Source organism: Gorilla gorilla, chromosome 5, assembly GCF_029281585.2.
Source record: "Gorilla gorilla gorilla isolate KB3781 chromosome 5, NHGRI_mGorGor1-v2.1_pri, whole genome shotgun sequence".
Classification (NCBI taxonomy): Eukaryota; Metazoa; Chordata; class Mammalia; order Primates; family Hominidae; genus Gorilla; species Gorilla gorilla.
Window position 1 is genome coordinate 22,674,582 of NC_073229.2, and position 20,643 is coordinate 22,695,224.

At 43.0% G+C, this 20,643-nt stretch overlaps 1 long non-coding RNA gene and 1 pseudogene across 1 annotated transcript in view; one reads left to right on the forward strand and one right to left on the reverse strand.

The window, feature by feature from the left end:
• LOC129534434 (uncharacterized) overlaps nt 1-20,643 on the forward strand; it is a 76,791-nt gene that overhangs the window by 51,601 nt on the left and 4,547 nt on the right. The window contains exons 3-4 of the long non-coding RNA XR_008681036.2: nt 15,612-15,747; nt 16,402-16,452. This is a non-coding gene — a long non-coding RNA (uncharacterized lncRNA). The remainder of the gene's footprint in view (nt 1-15,611; nt 15,748-16,401; nt 16,453-20,643) is intronic.
• On the reverse strand, nt 8,427-12,217 carry LOC129534432 (dimethyladenosine transferase 2, mitochondrial-like; annotated as a pseudogene).

The window sequence follows — 20,643 nt, forward strand, 5'->3', positions numbered from 1 at the left end:
AATAAAATTAATTATTTTTATTGGTTTATCTAGGATATTTTTAAGTGATACGGGCAGGGTTTTATCCATCATTGCTTTTGCGGTATCAGTGCAAGTGTCCACAAAGTTAAAAAGGCAAATCATGTCTTAGCATTGTTATGAAAATAGTTTCAACCTCTCAACCCAACCCCCCTTTCCCCAAAGGCTCTAGGAGACCTGGGGGCCCACGAGCCACACCCTGAGGTCTGCTATCCTAGTCTGCTGTCATTGCTAAAGCCTGCACGGGCTTTGACCTGAAGGGGGAGCTCAAGGCCTTCCCAATCTTCTTCCTTCCCTCTCCTCCCTGCCCACCCTTTCCCTCAACTTTGGGACAAAAGAGACCAGGATGGAAGACCCGAAGGGACTCTAGCTTTGGAGTTCAAACTTCCCTCATTCCGGCTGGGCGTGGCGGCTCACGCCTGTGATCCCAGCACTTTAGAAGGCCAAGGCAGGCAGATTACTTGAGGTCAGGAGTTCGAGACCAGCCTGGCCAAGATGGTGAAACCCCATCTCTACTAAAAATTCAAAAAATTAGCCAGGTATGATGGTGCCTGTAATCCCAGCTACTCGGGAGGCTGAGGCAGGGGAATCGCTTGAACCTGGGAGGCGGAGGTTGTAGTGACCTGAGATCGCACCACAGCACTCTAGCCTGGGCGACAGAGCGAGACTCCATCTAAAAAAAAAAGAAAAAAAAAAAACTTCCCTCATTCCTAGTGAAACTCTCCCCCCCCCCTTTTTTTTTTCTTAAAGAGACAGGGTCTCTCTCTGTCACCCAGGCTGAGTGCAGTGGTGCAATCATAGCTCACTGCAGCCTCGAACTCCTGGGCTCAAGCAATCCTCCCACCTCAGCCTCCTGAGTAGCTGGGTGCACCACCACATGTCCAGCTAATTCTTATTTTTTGTAGAGATGGGGTCTCTTTATGTTGCCCAGGCTGGTCTCGAAATTCCAGACTCAAACAATCCTCCTGCCTCGGCCTCCCAAAGTGCTGGAATTACAGGCATGAGCCACCACACCCTGCCTCTATTCAGTTATTTATATGGCCCATTCCTCCATATTAGGTTCCAAATACAACAACATCTCCTTTATTCCATTTTCCCGAGACCCAGTGTCTCCTTCTTAGGGTTCCACCTTATGAAGAGTCTACACGGGGCTCTCTGTGACTGGAGAGAGGAGAGGACCTGAGTTCCATGAAACCATGGGAGCCACTGCTTCTTTTTGTCACATGGGGTCATTAGTGAAACCAAGTCTTGTACAGTGTGACAGCAGATGTCTGTTCAGAGCCGCTGGCCTTCCCTGAGTGCTGCCTGCTTTCTCAACAGCCTGTCCCAAGCCTGCTCTCTCATGTCCGTGGGAACAGGTGTTCTAAGGTCCGGGGCTTAACATCCACTTCCACACCAGCCATCATTCTCCAAACCACAGCCACAGGGCCACAGAGAGTTGACCTGGGGGAGCTTCTGCACCCGCCACACAGTGGTTCCCCGCTTCAGCCTGGATTCTCTCTGTCCTCCTTTTCTGCCTCTGAGCCTCCGCCAGCTCCATGTGACTCAGCTTCAGGCATCCCTCGGGGGGAACCCATGGGCACCCAGTGTCCAACCTACCCCCTCCTCAGAGGACTCTTGGCTCTGTCTGCCTCCCCTTGCTATGTTTTGCCTTCTGCCTTCCTTATTCCCGTTATTTTTCCTGTTTTAGCCATGCTTGATTCGGTTTTACAGCCCTGTGTCTCCCCACTATTTATATATATATATATATAATGCTTGAATGCTTGCTGCTTTGTTTTCTATTTTCTCTTTCTAGTTTAATGTTCTTTATATTCCTTTAAGGTAAAAATGTCTTGCTTCCAACTTGTTTTCCCTGATTTATCATTAACTGCTTTTAATTGAAAAAGTAATAAAAGCACATGACGAAAATTGAAAGAGATGAAAAGCATACACAATGAAAAGCAAGCAAGACCTCTGCTCTCCTAATCTCTGTCTCCAGAGGCGACACTGCTACTGGCTTCTTGTGTTTCCTTTTAGAAGTCCTCTATATGGCCAGGCGTGGTGGCTCATGTCTGTAATCCTAGCACTTTGGGAGGCTGAGGCCGGAGGATCCCTTGAGCCCAGGAGTTCAAGACTAGCATGGGCAATATTGAGAGACCCAGTCTGTACAGAAAATTAAAAAATTAACCAGGTGTGGTGGCACACACATGTAGTCTTAGCTACCCGGGAGGCTGAGGTGGGAGGATCCCTTGAGGCCAGAAGTTCAAAGCCACAGTGAGCTATGACGGTGGCACAGCATTCCCGCCCGTGCAACAGAGCAGCGCCCTGTCTCTAAAAAAAAAAAAAAGTCTTCTGTGTACATAAGAAGCACACTCCTCCCCTTTTATTGCACTAATAAAAACTTGGTATTCACACAGTTCTGGGCCTCTCTGATTTTTTCTTAACTCTGTATCTTGGGGATTGTTTCATATCTGCCCAAGAACAGCTACTCGACTCCCTTCCCTGAGTTTTCATTAACTGAATTCTTGTCGCAGGAAGAGGACTGTGGTCTGTCAACACACCTGGACATGCCTGCTCTGCGGCCCCATCAGACTTTGTCCCCAGGCCATTGTATGCTCTTCAAGTTCATTGAATCATCCTAAAAATCCTTTCCTACCCCCTAACATCATCCACATTTCCTCATCTCCCTTTCCCTAAAAAGAAGGGTATTTAACCATCTGTACCCCATTGCATGGTGGGAGAATCACATGCTAATAAATTTATATGACTCTTCTCCTGTTAATCTGCCTTTTTTTTTTTTTTTAAGACACAGGGGTCTTGCTCTGTTGCCCAGGCTGGAATAGAGTGGTGTAAGCATAGCTCATTGCAGCCTTGAACTCCTGGGCTCAAGTGATCCTCCCGCCTCAGTCTTTTGAGTAGCTGGGACTACAGGCATGAGACATGACACCTGGCTTCAATCTATCTTTTGTCAGTTGATTTTCAGCCAGCATTCAGAGGGCAAAGGGGAAGTTTTCCTTTGGCCCCTCCAACATGAATTATGGATGTCCCATAATATATTGAACTTGTCCCCTCTTTAATGAGCACGTACATTGTTTCTGGTCTTTTCCTGTTACTAACAGTGCTTCAGTGACATACATATGTACACACGAAAGTGTGGGATCTAGTTCTAGAAGCAGAGTTCTTAGGTCAAAACTATTTCTTTTAAAACATTGATAGATATTATTTTATTGCCCTCCAAAGAGTGAGCCTTTTTTTCAAAGATGGTGGGAATATTGATCTCTGTGTGTTGATTGTCTTTTGGATTTGTTTGTTATAATTTTTGCCATGAAAAAATGTTGGATTTTTAAGCAGGTAAATTACTGTTTATGCTTTGCAGGTACATTCGTGTAGGACTTTTGGTTTTGTTTCTTGCTTAAGTCAGGTCTTGCCCAGTGAAGGTTTTTTTTCTTGCCTACACTTTCTTATAGTCCGCTTGAGTTTCGATTTTTGTATTATTTTTTTTTTTGAGACAAAGTCTCACTGTGTCACCCAGGCTGGAATGCAGTGGTACGATCTCCATAGCACTCCCATAGAAAACTCACAAAAATCAGCTCACACGTCTGCCTCTCGGGTTCAAGTTATTCTTATGTCTCAGCCTCCCGAGTAGCTGGGATTACAGGCATGCGCCATCACACCTGGGTAATTTTTGTATTTTTAGTAGACACGGAGTTTCACTGTGTTGCCCAGGCTGGTCTCGAACTCCTGACCTCAGATGATCCACCTGCCTCAGCCTCCCAACGTGCTAGGATTACAGGCGTGAGCCACCGTGCCCAGCTATGTTATATTTTTCAATTTATCTGGAATTTATTTTGAGAATTAGAATTCAGAGAGATTCTTCCCACCCCATAGCCAACCAGTTATACCAGTGGTATTTATTAAATAATTCATATTTTCTCAACCAATTTTGAATGCCACCTTTATCCTATACTGTTCTGTGTTCTTAAATTTAGGGGACAGCCAGTCAGGTGCAGCCTCAAGAGGGGACACAGGAGAGGCTCAGAAACAGTTTATAGTCCTCTCAGGTCCTTCAGACAGGAGGCTGGCCATGCAGGTCACTTAATTAATTAAAAAGACAGTTAATTAATTGTATTTTTTGGTGAGGGATTATTTTACTTTTAACTTCTTAGTGTTTAATTTTTAATCCTTCATTTCTTCTATTTTTCTGATTTTAATTTATTTATCAGCTTTAGATTTTTGTCTCTTTTATCCCAAACCTGATTTACTAGAAGTTGTCTATTTTCATGCACAAACTGTCACACCACGTGCAGAGGCCTGCCTGTCAGTCAATAGTTCAGTTTTGGCTGAACTGCCACCTTTGTTTCACAATAGCAAAACGATGATTTCACAATTGTTTGAATATCTTATTGCATTTTGCCCTTATTTTATACAAGATAGTGAACAATTCTAAAATAAAAAAGGTTAATCCTATTTATGTCATAAATAATGAGAGAAATGTAGAAATATTAGTGCCTCCCAAGCTTTTCACTTACCAGGCTTACGCAGATCAAATGTGTGTTCAATAGCAAACGCTGAAGGTGGCTAGGGGTTATAGGTTTGGGATCTGAATCTAACTACCTGCATGGTGCAAGAACTAAAACCTGAAAAATGAACACAAAACCGATCCATGACCATTGAAATCCCCAGAGACTCTGGCAACAGGAAGTCTTGTACTGTTGTATTCCATAGCCACCCAGAGCTCACGGGAGTCCCATAGAAAACTCACAAAAATTAGTTCACACACAATGAATTACAAAGCACTGGAAGAAATGAACACCATGAATAAGATGCAAGACCCAGAGATGGAATATTTATGCCATAATTGAGAATGTTATCACCTTTGTAATTCTCTAGCAATGGAGGTCTTTTATATGTGTGCATTGCTCAACTTTTTTATAATTAACTCTGGTACTTTTGTACCACCTCCACAATAGCGGGGTGTTTAATACTGATACTTTGCCATTTTCTTCCTTCTACTCTCCTGGCTTAAAATACTATTATTTTCATTTCTTTATTTCTTCTTCCTCTTCCTTCTTCTTCTTCTTCTTTTTTTTTTTTTTTTGAGATAGGGTCTCGCTCTGTTGCCCAGGCTAGTGTGCAGTGGTGCGATAATAGCTCACTGCAGCCTCAAACTCCTAGGCTCGTGATCCTACCATTTCAGTCTCCCAAGTAGCTAGGACTACATATGCACACCAACACCCCTAGCTAATTAATATATATTAATTATATATTTATGTTAATAATATTTATAATACATATTAATAATATATTTATAATATATATTAACATATATATATATATGTTTAGAGACAGGGTTTACTGTGTTGCCCAGGCTGGTCTCGAACTCCTGGCATCAAGTGATCCTCCCACCTCAGCCTCCCAAAGTGCTGAGAGCCACCATGTCTGGCCTTATTTTCATTTCTTAATAATATCATTTCCCCTGAATTTCATGACCTATCTGCATTTTTCTTCCACATCATTGTTTTATTTAATTCGCCCTTCCCTTTTAATAAAGGCCCAAGACAAATGTGGCCAAAGGGATGGTATCAACGAGGCAGCATGGCAGGAAGGATTAGAAGCCTCCCTTGCTCAGAGCTGCAGGTGAGCTGCCAGCTGGCTCTTCTACTGAAAACACATAACACATCCTGTTTGAGGACAGTTTTCCACCTCCCCAGGATCCAGGCGACTCTCAGGACACAATTTACTTCTCTGTGCAAGTGGCCCATGCATTTCTGGCTCTGTCAGGTGACTTCTGGACTTATAACCTCATGGGAGAGGCTGCACACTTTAGAATCTGTGATCTCTGATGAATGCAACCATTGGATTTGGAGCAAATCAAAGCCTGCCGCCAGCCAGGAGGGGAAGGGAAGGAGGAGGTCACACTGGCAAGGGCCCGTGGAAGGACTCATGTGCCGCTGACTATCCTGTGGTCAAGTGGACTGTGGTGGAGGGTGGTGTGGGCATCCATTATTGAACCACTGGGTCTGCTCGTTCACAAAGCAGCTTCCCATGAGTCATTTCCATCTCTGCACCTCCTTCTCAACAGGCACAAGAGGAGTCACCTGTGGACATTTTCCCTCAATACAAAGTCTTCCTGAATAGGATTTTTTTTTGAATGGGGCAAACTGGGCAGCAAGCTTTGATTTTTCTTTTTTAGGAAGGCACTGAAACTGGCACAGACGGGATGGCCACTTCATCCACCGACTAAAGCCTTGGTCCTCATGAAGCATTCTGTGCACCGAGACCTGGCTGACCCTGGGCTTTTCGGATGCACTGTAGCCCTCAGGGAGGACCTGGTGCTCTTCAGGGGAGATTGGAGTCCCTGGAAGGCACGTTAGCCAACCGCCCATTTCCAGCCCCACAAGCCTTTCCTGACCCCCATCGTACCTGGCCCCTCCCCCAGGCCTATCCTCCTGGTCTCCTTCCCTTGCTTTGGTTTTTTCACATCAGTTGTCGCTATGGGACGCTACTTACACCCTTGTGTGGTTGCTTATTCTGACACAATCTGAACCCCACTGGAAGAAGCTCCCGATCCCTGGAACCCAGGCTTGTTCACCTGTGTCTCCCCAGCACTGAGCTTGGCCTGGAGTGATGTTTGTTCAGTGAGTGAGAGGCACTGCTCCTGGTGTGTGCGGCTTCCTCCCCCAACAGATCACATGTGGGTGCCACCGTGGACCACAGTTGGGGAGCCATCTCCCGGGAGCAGACTCAGTCTTCATCCCTGCCCAGCCTGGTCCCACCCAGCCCCTCTTCAGGCTGCCCCCGTTCCCCAGACCCTGGACAGTCCTGTTCATCTCTCTGCTCACCCCAGTATGTCGGGAACCTGACCCAGAAAGTGGCATGCGCTGGTCCCAGGAACTGTCTGGGCACACTAGGCCTCTGGGCGAAGGGGATGACTTGCCAGGCCAGGGGCAGTGGCTCCGGTGGGAGCTGCCTGTCTTGTGGCCTAAAGCCATGCAGTGAGGTTCACGGCTGAGTTCTTCCACATCTGTTGGGTCCCCAGAGCCTCTTAGCACTTCCTGGGAGCCCATTCTCAACTTGTGTTTGGCTTTTGGGAGCCTGTTTCTAACAATACACACTTGTAAGGGACCCAGGTTTTAGAATGTTCTTTATTCCAAAGTCAAGGTTTTTGAAATTTTATCCCATCTGCTGGCTGAAAAAAAAAGGTGGGGGCAGAAATAAGGGTGACAAATGAATCAGCCTTCCCACCTAGCTCGGAAAAGTTCCTATTCCAGCAAGCCCTGAATGGCAAATGAGATGTGATATATATGTTTGTCTATTTGTCTTTAGTCATCTTTTAAATTTTATTTTATTTTAAAAATAATTAATATGTTTTATTTTTAGAGCAGTTTTAGGTTTACAGAAAAATTGAGTGGAAGGTACAGCTTTCCCATACACCCCTCGGCAACCCAAGCTCACTGTTTGCTCTGTTAACAATGAATATGAATGTAATGTATTTGTTACAGCTGATGAGACATTGATACATTCTTTTGTATCATATATTTTTTAAATTTAATTAACTTTTTGCTTAAAATTTTTTTTTATAGAGACGAGGGTCTCACTATATTGGTCAGATTGGTCTTGAACTCTTGGCCTCAAGGCAATCCTCTCGCCTCAGCCTCCCAAAGTGCTAGGACTACAGGGGTGAACCATCATGGCTAGCCTTATTATTATTTTTAGTTGAAACACAATTGTACATATTTATGGGGTACAGTGTGGTATTTCAATTCATGTATACAAAGTGTAGTGATCAAATCAGAGGAATTAAGCATGTCCATCACCTAAAACATTCATCGCTTCTTTGTGTTGGGAACATTAAAATGTGCTCTTCTAGCTGGATACGTTATTTTAAACTAAAGTCCATAGTTTACATCAAGGCTTAGTCTCGGTGTTGCACATCCTACAGGTTTTAATAATGTTACGTATCCACCATTATAGTGTCATACAGAAAAGTTTCACTGCCCTAAAACCTCCGTGCTCTGCCTACTCATCCCTCTCTATCCTAAACCATGGCAACCACTGCTCTTCCTATCTCCAAGTTTTGCCTTATCCAGAATGTCATAGTTAGAATCATACAGTATATAGCCTTTCCAGGCTTCTTTCACTTAGTCATATGCACTTCAGTGTTCTCCATGTCTTTTTGTGGCTTGACAGTGTGTTTCTTTTTACTGCTGAATAATATTCCATTGTCTAGATATACTACAGTTTACTTATGCATTCACTTACTGAAGGACATCTTCGTTGCTTCCAAGCTTTGGCTTTACATTTATTTATTTATTTTTATTTAAAATATTTTAATTTCTAAAAAAGTTTAAATCATATTAAAATTTAAACAATTTCATTCTATAGTACTTGACAATACATTTCAACAAACTGAAATGCAAAACAAATCAGTAAATCAGTTTTGTTTACTTTCTAAGCTTAATAATGTACAGACTCTCGCTCCTCAAGAAGATGCAAAAATCAGCAACAGTGAAAGTGAAATATTTAAATAGGAATCTGAAACAAAAGGAATTCAATCTGATCAAATCCACAATTAATTGAAGTTTTCACCTTATTCAGTTGTGAATAAAATAGCAGCCACTGTTTCATCCAATATGCCAATGATATCAACTTAAGGAGAAATGATCTACGTGTCATGTGCGAAACAAGAACAGTTATCTTCTGCTGAAAGGATGTGAGCTTTCAAATTTGGTTTTCATGTCATGGTTTCCAAATAAATAAACTGCTCCACCAAAAACGACAGTCTAGTTGCTACATATTTTCCAGGGTTTCATCATGTAGCCATTTATAAGCTCAATCTTTGGAACACTATAGTTTCACAAAGTGTTTTGAAGTCTTGAGGGTGCATGTTAGTTATTTTCTTTTCTTCCTTTTTTCCTGTTTGCATCAATATATCCATTGCACCAAGTGGAGTCAGTGAACCTAAGTGGTGTATTAGATTGCCACTGTGCCTCCCGAAACAGTGCTTTCACATGTGAAAAAATGTATTACAGTTAATAGGTGTTAAGTTCTCGGTAAATAAATTTCCACGAGGAGTCATTCGAGTAAGATACAGATTTTGTTGTAATAGCTCCAATAATTCCCTACGCTTTGGGTTTTCCAGCCGCCCATTTTGGGTGTGCGCATCAAATGACGACCAAGCCTCCATGTGCGGAACCTTAATCTCACAAGCTACTTGCCAGATAACACTTCATACATGATACAAGTCTGGATTTCGGGGATCTGCCGTTAGTTTCTGGAATTCTTTTTTACCAATAAACATACTTAGTTCTATTCGTCCAAATTTATATCTAGAAGTACAGGAATACGTCATATGCAGGTTTCCAAAGTGGCCCTTTTTTCACCTCTACTTGAGAACATTCTAGTTACTTTTAAAGGGCTGCCTGCTGTCCAAGGAACTGCTTCTATTCCCAAATTCTGAAAGAGCCCGTGAGAAGCCATAGCGGGTGGTTTTATTACTCCACCACTTCTAGGATCTATTTTAAAGAAGTCACAGTGAATCACTTGTAGTTTTCCATCCAGATTTTTTCCTAAGGACTCCAAATGTGGAATAAAAGTTTTGTCACTTTCAAGGGCAACCACTTTGGCACCAATTTCAAGTAATGCCTGAGTCAGGATTCCAGGATCTGGACTGCACTGCAGCAATAGGTGTGGAGGTCTATTTTGTTTTCTCCATACGATTTGCGCCAGGGTCTCAGCCAATCTCCGATTGGTTACGTAACGCTTAAAGTCTAAGATGGAGTTTAACACCCTCCTTGGTGAGTTCTTGAAATCCGGATCCGGCCACAGCTGCGGAGAGGAGTCAGACAGGCCACGGCGGTTCCTCGCCGGCAAGTGCTTTCGCGTCGCCGCTCCAGACCCTAAAATGCAAAAGTGACCAGCACCCCCCAAGGCGGAGAGCCTCAGCCGAGGAGGAAATCTGGCCACTGGGATCCACGTGTCTTTGTCTCTCAGGCCCGCTCCAAGGATTACCCGGGGTTGCTACTGCAGTGAACCCCTAAATTTATTTTTAATTATATCATTGAAACATACATATATGCACTTGGAGGAAAAATTAAAGTGATACAGACAAAAGTATTAATTTCTTTGCTACTACTCCACCTCTTCCAAGTTCACCACATTCCCTATGTGCATCTTTCTAGATCCTTCCTAAGCATTTATAGATATTTATGTACACAGAAAACATTGGTTATCTATTGCTGTGTAACAGATTACCTCAAACTTAGTATGTCGTTAGCAACAGTTAACATTTACAATTGTACAGCTTTTGAGGGTTAGGGAATTGGGGAATGTTTTATTTGGGTGGTTCTGGCTTAGTTTCTCATGAGGTTGCAGTGAGTATGTCAGCCAGGGCTACAGCCATCAGAGTCTTAAATCCGCTTCCAAGGAAGTTAACTCACATGGCTGGCAAATTGATGCTGGTTGGCTCTGAAGGGCTGCTTGAGTGTTCTCACAACATGGCGGCCAGCTTCCTCAAAGCAAGGGAGAGCTGGGGGAGTGCTCAGTGTCTTTTGTGACTCAGCCTTGGAAGTTGTACATTACCACTTCTGCAGCCTCCTGTTGGTTACATGGGCTATGGGAAGGGTGTGAACACCAGGAGGCAAGGCTTGGCGACTGTTTTATAAAGACTGACTACCATGCAGGGAAACTAATGGATTTTTTTGTAGTTTTGGTGGAAAACTTTACATTTGGGAAAAGGAAAAGTTACAAATCTTAATCGTTTTTAAGCGTTACGATACACACAAAGTAAGCAGTATTAAAACAAATCCCATGCCAGTTTGTAGCAAACAATCTGTGTTGAGGAATTTTAGCCATCGTAATAGTGAAAAAAAGATTACATATATAGTGTGATGATTTCAACTTTGCGAGAACTCATTTGTTAAGGCTTGGATATGAGAAGATTGCAGGAATAAATTAACTTTCACATACTTAAAATCTCCTCACAAGAACACTCTACATTTATCACAGTGCTAAATGTGCTATGGAAAGCACATGCTTATGGAAAACAGGCTCTAAGTTTTATTTTTCCTTTAAAAAGGCAACCTTCTTGCCCACACTCTGATTGATTTTAGTCTTGGGCTCATTCATTTTGACCTGGGTGGTTGGGCTTCTCCTTGTTTACAAACAGGTGTTTGCCTTACAATTCTGTTGTCTATTCACCGTCACACTGCATGAGGTCAAAGTAGAAGTCTGTTTGGAAATGCGACATCAACCATCGTCCGCTGGGGAGCAGAGCAAAGGTAAACATGGTGAAAGGTCCTGCAGCAGCCAGCCAGACACAGTCAGGACTTGCCTGGGATCATAAAGGCCTCCTGCCAGCACGCCGGCCCCTCACCCCACACAGAGCCATGGGCCACTGTTTACTGTCCTGACTTCACAGTGCCATGACTATTGATCATGGGTGAGCGCAAACATAAGAGTACAACAGGGTGATGGTCTGGAAGAAAACTCACATCAAAACACCTGTTGATGTATTCTGACGTCATAGGTTCAAATGTCCCATGATCTTGAGGCTTGGCTCTTCCACGCCGCAGCCCTTCCAAACAGCACACCCAGGGCCCACTGCGTGCTGTCTCTGCTGCAGACCCTGTGTACGTGACTTAATCCCATTGGAAAGGGGACACTGGAACAGAGAGAAAGTAGAGGAGGGGAGTCTGGGGAAAAAACAGTCTATCGGCATGCATACATATGTAACAAACCTGCACGTTGTGCACATGTACCCTAGAACTTAAAGTATTTTTAAAAAAAAAGAACTAAAAAAAATGAGTTATCCATTTGTAAACTGCTGATTTCTTTGGGCATTGTGCCTATAAACTTTGTGTAAAGCATCAGTGATTTCACCATTCTTCCACCCAAACTTCACCATAAGTTTGATGTTTCTTCTTGCTTCAATTTTAGCAGGATTCATGTTTCTCTAATAGGCGGTCTTTTCAAACTGATGTTTTATCCTTCTTAGAGCCTCAACCTAGATCCTCTTCAGACATGCTACAACAAGTTAGTACAAGTTTATTTGGTGCAAAAAAAAAATGGAAATCCATGCATAGTTGTTAAATAATATGCATTTTTCATGAACTTTTTGAAAACCCATTGTATACTTAAGCTGTTCCACATGGAAAAGCTTCCATGATCAAATGCAGTAAGGCAGCATCTCAAACATTTTGTTCTAAGGATTTCTTTTCACTCTTCAAAGTTATTAAGGATCCCAAAGACCATCAGTTTATTTGGGTTATATCTACTAATACGTACTCTCTTAGAAATTAAAACTCAGATATTGTAAAGATATTAATTTGTTAAAAAACAAGAGTAATAAACATCTACATGTTAACATAAAAAAAAACTAGTCAATCGGCACACATCTTACTATGTCCAAAGATTTATATTTTCCACAATACATATATCATCAGCTACACTATATATATATTTTATATATATATATATATATGTGTTTTTTTTTGTTTTTTGTTTTTTGTTTTTACGAAGTCTTGCTCTGTCGCTAGGCTGGAGTGCAGTGGCGTGATCTCAGTTCACTGCAACCTCCACCTCCTGGATTCAAGCAATTCTCCTGCCTCAGCCTCCCAAGTAGCTGGGACTATAGGCATGTGCCACCACGCCTGGATAATGTTTTGTATTTTCATACAGACATGGTTTCACCATGTTGGCCAGGCTGGTCTCGATCTCCTGACCTCATGATCCGCCTGCCTCGGCCTTCCAAAGTGCTGGGATTACAGGTGTGAGCCACCGTGCCCGGCCTACACTATGTATTTTATGTATTTATTTGTATATTGTTTGTCTCCCTTTCCCAGACAATAGAATATGAACTCCCCAAGGGCAAGGATTTGTGTCTGTTTTATTTACTGCTGCGTCCCTAGCACCCAGAGGCATGTCACACAGCCAGCATGCAATAACTGTGAGGTGAGTTAATCAATGGAAGCGCCATGCTGACACGTAATTACAGCAAGAAATTACTGTGCACCAACACATGCTAGGCTTAGCAATTTGCATGAATTTTCCTGTTTCAATGTTCATAATGGAGCAACACCACAATGCAGGCTCTAACGTTATCCCATTATACAGATGAGGAAACTGCAGCTCAGAGAGGCCATATAACTTGCAGAAACAGTGGCATTAAGGTTTAATCCCAGGTGTTCTGTCTCCTAGGTCTTTAGTTCAGACCAAGCCTCCAAAGCCAGACTCTAGGAAACTTACAAAGACCAATTAGACACAGTCCCTCTTCTGCAAGCAGAATATGCTAGTTGGAGATAAAATCTGGAAATAAGTCAGAACCAACCAAGGCAGTAATGATATGAAGTGTGATGGAGGGTGCAGGAGTGAAAATGGGCGGGCAGAAAGGATAAACAGCAAGATGTTTACTAACAGTATTATTGCTAGATGGTGAAAGTATAAATGTTTAATGTTTTTATTTCCTACTTTATCTTATGTTTTCTAATTTTTCCATAGTAAACAAGTATTGATTGTTTGTAATAAGTATTGTGATTATTACAAGTATTGTCATAAGGAAAAAATGTATTTATCTTCAGAAATTTTCTCTTAAAAATTTAAAAACAGGCTGGGTGCGGTGGTTTACACCTGTAATCCCAGCACTTTGAGAGGCTGAGAGGGGAGGATTGCTGAAAGCCAACAGATCAAAACTAACCTGGTCATCATAGCGAGACACCATCTATACCAAAGGAAAAAGAAATTACCTGGGCATGGTGGTGCATGCCTGTCAGCTACTTGGGAGGCTGAGGTGGAGGAGTGCTTGAGCCCAGGAATTCAAGGCTGCAGTGAGCCATGATTGCACCATTGCACTGCAGCCTGGATGACAGAGGAAGACCCTGTCTCAAAAAAAAAAAGGTTTAAAAATACATTTTCGGCTGGGTGCGGTGGCTTACACCTGTAATAACAGCACTTTAAGAGGCTGAGGTGGACGGATCGCGAGGTCAGGAGATCGAGACCAGCCTGGCCAACTTGGTGAAACTGTCTCTACTAACAATATAAAAATTACCTGGGCATGGTAGTGGGCGCCTATAACCCCAGCTAACTCGGGAAGCTGAGGCAGGAGAATCGCTTGAACTCAGGAGGCAGAGGTTGCAGTGAACCAAGATCGTGCCATTGCACTCCAGCCTGGGTGACAGGGCGAGACTCTGCCTCAAAAAAAAAAAAAAATTTATAATGTAAGTATAAGACAAGCTTCTTTCCTATCGTTCCATTTTCCCTCCCTCAAAGTGAACTCTATTACTAGTTTTTGGATAACCTTTCAATGATAGTCTGTGCATAAAAGTCATATACAATTATATCTATTAAAACAATTTTTTTAAACCACACTAAATTAAACTTTAACCCAAGGGCTGGCTCCTCAGGAAGAAAATGTATCTTGGGTTACTTTTCAACCACCTCCAGCGAGCAGGGCTGGGACTCCGGTGGGGTGAGCAAGGTACTTGGCTTGGACATCAAATTTAAGGGAGGGCCAGAAAACTCAGCACTCATGATAAATGTTATATATATATATGTGTGTGTGTGTGTGTGTGTGTGTGTGTGTGTATATGTATATATATGTGTATGTGTGTGTGTATATGTGTGTGTGTGTGTGTATGTATATATATGTGTATGTGTGTGTGTGTGTATATATATGACAGAGTTTTGCTCTGTCACACAGGCTGGAGTGCAGTGGCACGATCTCAGCTCACTGCAGCCTCTGCCTCCCTGGCTCACACGATTCTCCTGCCTCAGCCTCCCCAGTAGATGGGATTACAGGCATGCACCACCATGCCCAGCTAATTTTTGTGTGTGTGTTTTTAGTAGAGAAGGGGGTTTCACCATGTTGGCCAGGCTGGTCTCGAACTCCTGACCTCAAGTGATCTGCCCACCTCGGCCTCCCAAAGTGCTGGGATTACAGGTGTGAGGCACCACACCTGGCTCATTAGCTGTTCTTCCTGGTCCTCTCCCTCCTCCCACCCCCAACCTTCTGACTGACCCAGCGTGTGTTTTTCCCCACCATGTGTCCATGTGTTCTCATCACTTAGCTCCCAACTATAAGTGAGAACATGCAGTATTTGGTTTTCTGTTCCTGTTAGTTTACTAAGAATAATGGCCTCCAGCTCCATCCATGTCCCTGCAAAGGACATAATCTTGTTCCTTTTTGTGGTTGCATAGTATTCCTTGGTGTATATGTACCACATTTTCTTCATCCAGTCTGTCATTGATGGGCATTTAGGTTGATTCCATGTCTTTGCTATTGTGATTAGTGTTGCAATAAGCATATGTGTGCATGTGTCTTTATAATAGAATGATTTATATTCCTTTGGGTATATAACCAGTAATGAGATTGCTGGGTTGAATGGTATTTCTGTCTCTAGGTCTTTGAGAAATCGCCACACTGTCTTCCACAATGGTTAAACTAATTTACACTTCCACCAACAGTGTAAAAGCCTACATTTTTCTCCACAACCTCGTCAGCATCTGTTGTTTTTTGACTTTGTAATAGTAGGCATTCTGACTGGTGTGAGATGGTATCTTATTGTGGTTCTGATTTGCATTTCTCACATCAAAGTTTTTTTTTTTTTTTTTTTTTTAAGACGGAGTTTCACTCTCGTTGCCCAGGCTGGAGTTCAATGGCACGATCTCGGCTCACTGCAACCTCTGCAGTGTGGTAGAATGCAGATGTGGTAGAAATAGCCACCGCATCGGCCCACATCAAAGTTTTAAACAAAGGTAAGACCAGGTTTTTGTTTGTTTGTTTGTTTTTATAAGCAGATCCAGACTCTATGGAGCCTGAAGCTTTTCTAATTATAGGTGATCAGGGAGGGGCAGGGGATGAAGACTTCTTTTAGAAAAAGTTCACAAAATTTCCAGTAAAAATTAGATGTAAGAAGTATTTATTTAGAATAAGAAAATCACATTTAAAGACTGACATATACCACAAACATCACAGAATGTATTAAACATAATTTTTAAATTAATTGCACGACATGTCTTTATAATACATTTTCCTTTATATTTTTGTAGGAAAATTTTGGAAGACCTTTATGAAGTTTCCTTTGTATGTCAGTTATTAAAAAATGTAGTATAGGGGCTGGACATGGTGGCTCACACTGTAATCCCAGCGCTTTGGGAGGCCGAGGCGGGCAGTGGGCCGATCACATGAGGCCAGAGTTCGAGACCAGCCTGGCCAACATCTCTACTTAAAATACAAAAAAATTAGTCAGGCATGGTGGCACATGCCTGTTATCCCAGCTACTCCGGAGGCTGTGGCACAAGAATCATTTGAACCTGGGAAGTGGAGGTTACAGTGAGCTGAGATAGTGCTACTGTGCCCCAGCCTGGGTGACAGAGCAAGACTGTTAAAAATGTATATATATTTTTTAGATATATTGGCATCAAAGATTTCTCTATCAGAGCTGCACCAGAGGACTGGAGGTGGGTCACACTATGTATATATATATATATATTTTTTCCTATTTTATATATATCTATATCTATATCTATATATCTATATATATCTCCTATACTATATAGGATTATAAATACTATATTATATATAGTACATAGTATATATATTTTATATATAGTCTATATAATATATAATCCTATACATATAGTATAGGATTATGCCAACAAGCACAGAAATCTGATCTATTCCACTTTCCATGATCACCATAAAATAAAATGTGACTCTCTATGTGAGCCTCTCCAGAAAGCATCTTAAGACACAACAGCTGGATCCATCAGAATGTCAGCAAGAGGGAGCGTTGGCAAGAGACCTAATCACAGAAATGACATCCCATAACTATTCAGTAGGCAGGGGGCTCTGGGCCCCGCCACACTCAGGGGAGTGGGTAATATGGAAGTGAACATCTGGAGGTGGCGTTCTTCTGCGACTGGCTGGCCTTATACCTTCCTGTCATGCCGCTGGTTGGGGGCACAAGGGGCCACAGAAGCCTCTTGGAAGCCATTCTGACACTATTCCAACATCCACCAATGCCTCAGCTAGACACACGTGACTGCAAGTCACCTCTATGTACACCATTAAACTCATCTGCTCCTTATTTGTCCCTAATTCACCTGCCCCCCATCTGGATCCCCAAAATGCACTGGCCACTCCAACACCATCTTATACAAGTGGCCTTAACTGAATGCAGTTGAAATACCTTACTTTTGCAAATTCTACAAAAGCATGGCTATGTAAATACATAGAAAAGAGGTCGAAGGGCACTGAAGCTTCAGTAGTTTCACCATAAATTGGCCTCTGAGTGGAAGCCATTATTACTGACTAGGTCAGTCCAGAAAAATGGCAAAAAGGTGGTAACATTTGTAAATTGCCTGTGACTGGCTAATTTTGATAATGAGATGGGGAGAGAAGCACAGGTACTTTTTTTTTTTTTTGGAGTTTGGAGTTTGGAAGAAGTTTATTCCAGTCCTCATGGATGACTTTGAGAGGTTCAAGGCTTCAGTGGAAGAAGTCAACGCAGATAGAAATAGCAGCAAGAGAACTAGAATTCTGAGTACAGCCATGATAACACTTGAACAAGTGAAGAGTTGCTTTTCTTTTTTTTTTTTTTTAAATTATACTTTAAGTTCTAGGGTACATGTGCACAACATGCAGGTTTGTTATATAGGTATATATGGAGAAGCACAAGTAAGGGAAGTGATTAAGGGAAGTGATTTGGAGTTTTCTCTAAGGTACTGGCTTTTATATACATGTTGATGGTGGTGATGGTGATGGTGGGCATAATGGTGATACTGTTTTTCTGTGGAGTGCTGATATAGGTTGGATGTTGTCCCTGCTAAATCTCATGTTGAATTGTAATCCCTAATGTTGGAGGTGGGGCTTGGTGAGAGGTGACTGGATTATGGAGGTGGATTTCTCATAACTGGTTTAGTGCTCTTCCTCTGGTGCTGTCCGCCCAATAGGGAGTGAGTTCTTGCAAGATCTGGGTGTTTAAAAGTGTGTGGCACCTCCCCCCACCCTTGCTCCCTCTCTTGCCATGTGACCTGCTGGTGCCCCTTCACCTTCCGCCATGATTGTAGGCTTCCTGAGGCCTCCCCAGAGGCCAAGCAGATGCCAGTGTCATGCTTCCTGTATAGCCTGCAGAACCGTGATCCAGTTCAACCTCTTTTCTTTATAAATTATCCAGTCTCAGATATTTATAGCAATGGAAGAATAGCCTAACACAAGCACTTTGCTCAAACAAAATCCTAGGGAATCTCAATGTGCAAAACAGGTAGAAGTATGACTTCTCAGCTAAATTTGGAGCAGAGGGACTGGAGCTCACATTAGCCCAAGGGATTCCTAGGGGAAGCTCTGCAGAAAACACCATATTAAGGGGGATAGAGGAGAGGAGGATGGACATATGGTCAGTGTCAGATTATGTTGGGGTGAGGAATTCACACTATACTTGGTAGGTGGATATAGTTGGCATCAAAGATTTCTCTATCAGAGCTGCACCAGAGGACTGCAGGTGGGTCACACTAGGGAGGCAACAGCGATCTGGAAAAGGAAGGAATGGACAAGAAGACATTATAATGAAAGGAAGAATGGGCATAGAAATAAGACCAAGTGGCCAAAGGTGGCTAATGAGAGGACAGAAGTCAAATGCTGTAATGAATCCAAATGCTGTTAGAACAATGTTGAGTACTACATTGCTTTTAAAAAAAAATCTTATTATGTTTTAAATTGTGGCAAAATATACATAACATAACATTTATTCATAATTGCTTTTTAAATTTTGCTGTTTTACAAAATGGAAAGATATTTGCACTAAAGAATTCAAACAGTATAAAAGGATCTGGAATGAAAAGTAAGTTTCCCTCCCACTTCATACACCTTAGCTCCTCAGAGGCACCCCCTGCTAACTGGGTTTATGTATTTTTTTTTTTTTTTGAAACAGGGTTCTCAGAAAAAACCTGTCACCCAGGCTGGAGTGCAGTGGTGCGATCATGGCTCACTGCAGCCTCATTCTCCTGGGCTCAGGCAATCCTCTCACCTCAGCCTCCTTAGTAGCTGGAACTATAGGTGTGCATCACCACGCCCAGCTAATTTTTCTATTTTTTTGTAGAGACAGGGTTTCACCATTTTGCCCAGGCTGGTCTCAAATTCCTGGGCTCAGGCAATCCTCTCACCTCAGCCTCCTTAGTAGCTGGAACTATAGGTGTGCATCACCACGCCCAGCTAATTTTTCTATTTTTTTGTAGAGACAGGGTTTCACCATGTTGCCCAGGCTGGTCTCAAACTCCTGGGCTCAAGTGATCCACCTGTCTTGGCCTCCGGAAGTGTTGAGATTACAGGTGTGAGCCTCCGCGCCCAGCTATTTTTTTTTTCCACATAACTGTTCTGTACTTTGTTGGTTTCTTGTTTGTTTCCCTTTGAACAAACCAGCCAGAGTAACTTGCATGTGACTGAAAGGAAGGTAGACAGGGAGAAAATAGCCAGGCTGTAGAGTTAGACCTTGAGCCAAATCCTGGCTCTGTTACCAATTCATTGATAGCCTTGGGCACATTTCTTGAGCTCTTGGAGGCTCAATGTATTCTTTCTTTCAAAATTATTATAATAGTGTCTTCCTGTTAGGACACTCTGTGCTGCAAGCAGCAGTAAACTCAACTCCAGCTGGCTGAAACCTAAGGTTGTATTTTTCATCCCACACAATAGGAGGTCTAGCCACAGTGCATCTTTGCTGTCAATGGGGTTGGGATGGTATCACCACCTAAGGAGGGGTGCTTGGGAACAGGGGTGTAGAACTTTTGGTTGTCACAATTCCAAGGGCTGCTAGCAGCATTCTGAGGGTGGGGATCATGGATGTTGGAGATCTTAGAATGTCTGTAGCAGCCCACACCATCAAGGAACTGTTCTGCTGAAAATGCCGATAGCCAGCTCATTGAGAAGCATTGATGTAGCCACTCAATCACACGATCACGCCAAGGACCTCCGTTCTTCTCTCTTCCATTTCTCATGCTCATGGCCTCACCTCTGACAGTAGCAGGGTGGCTGCGACCACTCAAGGTGATACAGTAATGTCCAGGGAACAAGAGAAGCCGTATCTTCTACTTTCTCTTGAGAAAAAAGGAAACCTCCCTCAGGAGCTTCCTCGAAGGCTTCCCCTACCACATCTTACTTGCTCCTTCCTGAACCCATCCTAGGCCGGGGTGCTGCTCTTAAGTCACACAGACGCTATTCTGGAGCAGGATGGGGTCAGCTTCCCCTGAGCCAGGGGCTGTGTGTGGGACAGTGGGGATACCCGTTAGGGCAGGTCAGCCACGCTGCCTACTCCACCACCTCATTAGGTTCCTCTAAGGATTACGGAAGACATGGTCTCTGTCATACAGTGAGAACGCAAAATTCTTCCCTCAAAGAAAACCGTCACACGCGGTCATTTCCCTAACCTTTTAGTTCTGCCTCATATAGAAAAAGTGGGCAGGCTCTGTGGACAGGGAAGTTGGGAAGATGAATGAAGGGCGTTCCTCCCAGAAGCTGAAAGACGCTGGGGACAGGACCTGCTCCGGGTGATGATGTGGAAGTGGGAGGGTCGCCGTCAGTCCTGGACTCCCAGTGGTTTTTTCTATTCATCAGTTAGAATCCTGTCACGTGTATCAAGAGCTGACATTTTTACATAT